The sequence below is a fragment of the Amblyraja radiata genome, unplaced genomic scaffold (genome assembly GCF_010909765.2).
Source record: "Amblyraja radiata isolate CabotCenter1 unplaced genomic scaffold, sAmbRad1.1.pri S141, whole genome shotgun sequence".
In the NCBI taxonomy this organism is placed as follows: Eukaryota; Metazoa; Chordata; class Chondrichthyes; order Rajiformes; family Rajidae; genus Amblyraja; species Amblyraja radiata.
This window is the reverse complement of record NW_022630127.1, coordinates 185,187-191,186: the sequence shown is the minus strand read 5'-3', so window position 1 is coordinate 191,186 and position 6,000 is coordinate 185,187. Positions and strand designations below refer to the sequence as shown.

General features: G+C 45.2%; 1 long non-coding RNA gene across 1 annotated transcript; it reads left to right on the top strand.

Annotated features, from left to right (window-relative positions):
• Positions 1-386: 386 nt before the first annotated feature.
• Positions 387-4,712, top strand: LOC116969276. Its single transcript, XR_004410708.1, has 3 exons — positions 387-424; positions 2,412-2,413; positions 4,701-4,712. It is a non-coding gene; the product is annotated as an uncharacterized LOC116969276 (long non-coding RNA).
• The last annotated feature ends 1,288 nt before the right edge of the window (positions 4,713-6,000 follow it).

Sequence of the window (6,000 nt, the reverse complement as noted above, 5' to 3'; positions counted from 1 at the left end):
GATTGTAGGTTAATTGGCTTCAGTAAATTGTCCCTAGCATGCAGGAACCAGTGCATCCTATCCAATCATTGGTCGGCGCGGAATCAGTGGGCCGAAGGGCCTGTTTCCATGCTGTGTCTCTGCTATCAAGTAGTATCTGAGCCGTGGAAGAATGCCATGCACCTACCACAATGCTTTTGTACACATTCCCATTGCCGTTCTCGAGGCTGACGCGGATGATGCAATTTTCCTCGTTCCGCTTGTACTCAGGAAGTGACGTTGTGGAGCTGCAGGAAGTCCCCGAGATGGTGCCGTTGTGATCCTTGGGATTGTTGAGGCAGCAAGACAAGCATAAAATGGTGCGGATAAATGACGAGAGTCGGGAAGAGGTCTTGTCCATCGAGTGGGTGGATGGTAACGATTCATTCGTCTGGAAAACAAAACAGTAACGATGGGAATTTAGATATTTCTAATCCAACGTTTCAGTTCTATCCTCAAGCCAGGCTGCTCCCATCCTCTATATAGGATGTGGTGATCTTATAGACGTGTATAAAATCATGAGATTAGTTGCTGCCTCACAGATCCAAAGACCAGGGTTCGATCCTGACCTCAGGAGCTGTCTATGCGGAGTTTGCACATTTGCCCTGTGAACACGTGGGCTTCCTCCCGTTTCAAGAGTGATGAATGTTTTATTGTCATATCCCATTTCCTCTCACATCCTAAAGATGTGCAGGGTTATTGGTTATTTAGCTTCAGTAAATTGTCCTTAGTGTGTAGCATAGAACTAATGAATGGGGTGATCGCTGGTCGGCACAGACTCAGTGGGCCGAAGGGACTGTTTCTCTAACGTAAACTAAACTAAATATTGGTGTGATGCACTTGCAACATGCAAAGCTTCACTTGTAATGGATTGCTTCTGCATAACACGAACGCACTATGGGAACTTCACTTGCCCCCCTGCAGGAGCTATACAACAGGAGGTGCAACTCCAGAGCAAATAAAATCATGGGAGACCCCTTCCACCCCTGCAATGGACTGTTCCAGCTGCTACGGTCAGGCAAGCGCCTCCGTTGCCATGCGGTGAGATCGGAGAGGTTTAGAAGGAGTTTCTTCCCAGAGGCCATTCGGACTGTAAACGCATATCTCACCAGGGACTAACTCTACTGAACGTTTTTCCTTCCATTATTTATTATGTAAAAGAATATGTGTGTTATGATTGTGTTTATAGTTTGTTTGGTTGTTTGGTTGTTTGTCTTTTGCACAAAATCCGCGAGCATTGCCACTTTAATTTCACTGCACATCTCGTATGTGTATGTGACAAATAAACTTGACTTGACTTGACTTGACTTGACTGCTTAAAAAGCAGCCAAGTCTTATTTGAGTGACTTTACAGATACAGTGCGGAAACAGGCTCTTCAGCCCACCGAGTCCACACCGACCAGCGATCCCCACACACTATCCTACACACCAGGGACAATTTACGACTTGCAAAAGCCAAGTAACCTACAAACGTGCAAGTTTTTGGAGTGTGAGAGGAAGCCGGAGCACCCGGGGAAAACCCACGTGGTCACAGGATGAACGTAAACTCCGTACAGGCAGCACCCGTGGTCAGGTTCGAACACGGGTCTCTGGCGCTGTAAGGCAGCAACTCTACCGCTGCGCCACAAAGTGCTGGAATAAGTCAGCTCACTCCATAGATCTCTGCTTCACTTTATCCTTCCTCAGGATCCACAAGCTCAATCAAAGCTCCTCCACTTACCTGACCTCCACACAGGATCACAAACCTGCCTTTCTCTAGACCACGCCCCCCAGCAACTACGGAGTTACTCCAGCACTTTGCCTTTTTATGTAAACGAGCATCTGCAGTTCCTTGCATCCACCCCTCATTAGAACGCGTTAGACGGACGTGCGCAGTACAAAACGTTTTATGAGGAAAAGGTTCTAACTTTTTGTAAACAAAATGTTTTACCAGAAAGCCGCCTGGATACGAGGGCTTCAGCTACAGGGCGAGGTTGGATAGACCTGCATTGTTTTCTCTGCAATGTCGGAGGTTGAGAGGAGACCAGTTAGAAGTATATAAAATTATGAGAGGCACAGTTAGGGTAGACTCTTTTTACGCCAGGCTGGAAATGTCCAAGACTAGAGGGTATCGCTATAAGGAGAGAGGGGGAAAGTTTAATGAGGATGCGCGGGGCAGTGGTGGGGGCCTGGTATGCCTGACCTGGGGAGGTGATGGAGGCAGATATGACAGCGGTGTTTAAGAAGCTTTTAGGTGAGCATGTGGAAGTAGACGGGAGAAAGAAATATGGATCATGTACAGGCAGACGAGAGTTTAACCTGGCGTCATGTTCGGCACCAACATTGTGGGCCGAAGGGCCCGTTCCTGTGCTGTACTGTCCTATGTTCTAACCATCCTATCACCAACCAGAGAGCAGTCCCCAACTTCCATCTACTGCATCGGCAGATGTTTTCTGCTGCTCTCACCTCCGGCCACAAACTCTTTGAATCACTTCCCGCTGGGAGGCGACTCCGGAATATCAAACCTGCCACAGTCAGACATAACAACAGCTTCTTCCCATGAGCAGTAACTCTATTCAACAGCCAAACGACCGTAGCCTCTTTTTACTCCGGTACTTTATTTTCGCATGTTTGAATTATAATATTTTATTTTTAATTGTCTACTGAATATCTTGTTGTTACCTGCGAGCAAAGCTCCAATGTAAATTCATTGTACGTGGACCTACTTGGCTAATAACATTTTCATTCATTCATTATTATTCATTGAAGACAATAGACAATAGGTGCAGGAGTAGGCCATTCGGCCCCTCGAGCCAGCGATCTATAATAATAATAATAATAATGCATTTTATTTGCTGGCGCCTTTCTGGACACCCAAGGACACCTTACAGGACATAAAATCACAATACATTTATCAATATTAAAGTCAAGTTGATTAAAAACAAAAAACAAAAAACACAAAAAAAACACAAAATATTTTAACTCATTAAAATCAGGGTGAACATGGTGGAAGTTATGTCGGGTATGCTAATCTAAACATGTGTGTTTTGAGTTGTGATTTGAATTGATCGATAGTGTCCAGGTGACGGACACTTTCACCGTGATCATGCCGATCATCAACAATTAATACCCTGTTCCTGCCTTCTCCCTATATCCCTTGACTCCCCTATCTTTAAGAGCTCTGTCCAGCTCTCCCTTGAAAGCATCCAGAGAAACAGCTTCCACCACCATCTGAGGCAGAGAATGTCACAGACTCTCAACTCTCTGTGTGAAAAAATGTTCCTCATCACCATTCTAAATGAATTACTCCTTATTCTTAAACTATCCCTCAGACTCTATCTTAAATCTGACTTTACCTTGCACGAATCGATATTCCCTTAATCCTATATCTGTACACTGTGGATGGGTTGATTGTAATCCTGTATTGTCCTTCCACTAACTGGTTAGCACACAACAAAAAAGTTTTACACTGTACCTCGGTACACGTGACAATAATAAACTGAACTATACTCTCAGCAGGTCAGGCAGCATCTCTGGAGGATTGGATAGGTGTTGTCTTGGACATTTGCAGCCTGGGGGAGAAAGATTCTGACAGTCTGCCCTATCTGGACCACTCATCATTTTATATACATCTGCCAAGTCTCCACTCATCTTCTGACGTGGCACAGAAAACAATCCATTCTATCCGACCCTCTCCCTGCAGCTGAAGCCCTCTAATCCAGGCAGTATTCTGGGAGAACATTTTGTTTTTATAAAATTAGAACAGTCTCGTCGTAAACATTTTGTGCTTGAAACGTCAGGCTGGGACACTTGCACCTCACTGAGTTACTCCAGCACTTTGCATCTTTTTTTAAACGTACACAGGTATCTATAGTTCCTCATGGCTATGTTTTCATTTTTTTAGTACGCGCCGACCAGCGATAACCCGTACACTAGGTCTACCCTACTCACTGGGGGCAATTTTCAGAATTAATCTACACACCTGCACGTCTTTGGAATGTGGGAGGAAATCGGAGCACCCAGAGAAAACACACACAGTCACAGAGAGAACGTACAGACTCTAATCGCACCTGCCTGCATTTGGCCCATATCCCTCTCAACCTTTCCTATTTCCAGACCTGTCAAAATGTATTTTAAATCAAAGATAAGACACAAAATGCTGGAGTAACTCAGCGGGACGGGCAGCATCTCTGGAGAGAAGGAATGGGTGACGTTTCATGTTGAGACCCTTCTTCAGAGTGATGACGAGAGTGGGCACAGAGATAAAATGTAGTCAGAGACAGTGAGACTAGTGAGAGAACTGGGAAGGGGGAGGGATGGAGAGAGAGGGAAAGCAAGAGGTACTTGAAGTTAGAGAAGTCAATGTTCATACCACTGGGGTATAAGTTGCCCAGGCAAAATTTGAGGTGCTGTTCATAAGTTCATAGAAACATAAACGATAGGTGCAGGAGTAGGCCATTCGACCCTTCGAGCCTGCACCACCATTCAATATGATCATAGCTAATCATCCAACTCAGTATCCTGTACCTGCCTTCTCTCCATACCCCCTGATACCTTTAGCCACAAGGGCCACATCTAACTCCTTCTTAAATATAGCCAATGAACTGGCCTCAACTACCTTCTGTGGCAGAGAATTCCAGAGATTCACCGTTCTCTGTGTGAAAAATGTTTTTCTCACAGATAATGTTTTTCATAAGTGATAGGAGCTGAATTAGGCCATTCGGCCCATCGTCTACTCCGCCATTCAATCATGGTTGATCTATCTCTCCCTCATAACCCAATTCTCCTGCATTCTCCACATAACCCCTGACACTCGCACTAATCAAAAATCTATCTATCTCTGTCAGTCTGAAGAAGGGTCTCGACCCGAAAAGTCGCTTACTCCTTCTCTCCATAAATGCTGCCTCACACGCTCAGTTCCTCCAGCATTTTTGTCTACCTTCGATTTTCCAGCATCTGCAGTTTCTTTCTTAAACACAAATCTATCTATCTCTGCCTTTGAAATATCCATTGACGGCCTCCACAGCCTTCTGTGGCAAAGAATTCCACACAATACCCACCCTCTGACTAGAAGCAATTGTGAAACAGACAACTGGACACCTCCAACCATCCTAATGTCAGGCCTCAGGAACATTGCTAATTATGACCAATGCAGTGAGCTGCAGCCAAAGCTCACGCTAAACCCACTAAATTATTTAATCTTCTTCAAACAGATCTCCTAGCAACAACTTCAAGGAAGCTAATTTTAATTTGGTCGTCCAAACCCTACCTCCAGTTTGCGCTGGGCTTCACTCTGACAATGGAGGAGGCCAAGGACAGAAGGGTCAGTGTGGGAATGGGAGGAGAATTAAATGTTGAGCAACCGGGAGACCAGGTAGGTTCGCCAGTAAAGTCTCGGAGGATAATCCAGAAAGGCTCTGGAACCAAAAGGCTCTACTCACCATGGAGGGCAATGTCAAAGATCAATGAAAAACCAAAGATAGACACAAAAGGCTGGAGGAACTCAGCGGGACAGACAGCATCTTGGAGAAAATGGGCAGGTGACGTTTCGGGTCTGAAAGTAAATATTTCCCATTTCACCTTCAACCTATGTCCTCTGGTTCTTGATTCCCAAACCCTGCGTAACATACTGCATTCACTTTATCTATCCCCCTCACGGTCTTGTACACCTCTCTAAGGTCACCCCTCACCCTCCTGCACACCAAACCTGCTCAACCTCTCCTATGGCTCAGGCCCTCAAGTCCTGGCAACATCCATCGTAAATAGATACAAAAAGCTGGAGTAACTCGAGAGAAGGAATGGGTGACGTTTCGGGTGACCCTTCTTCAGACTACCAAAGTAAATCTCGATACAAATCAAAAGCACATAAATCGACAAGGCCGTAAAGTTTAATTTGGCATTTGGAAGGTGAAGTGGCAGGATATAAGTAATGCTGCTACACAAAACCCTTTGTCGAGAATGTGGTGCAGTCATTACTTACGAAAGATTGCAGCCAAAAATGCC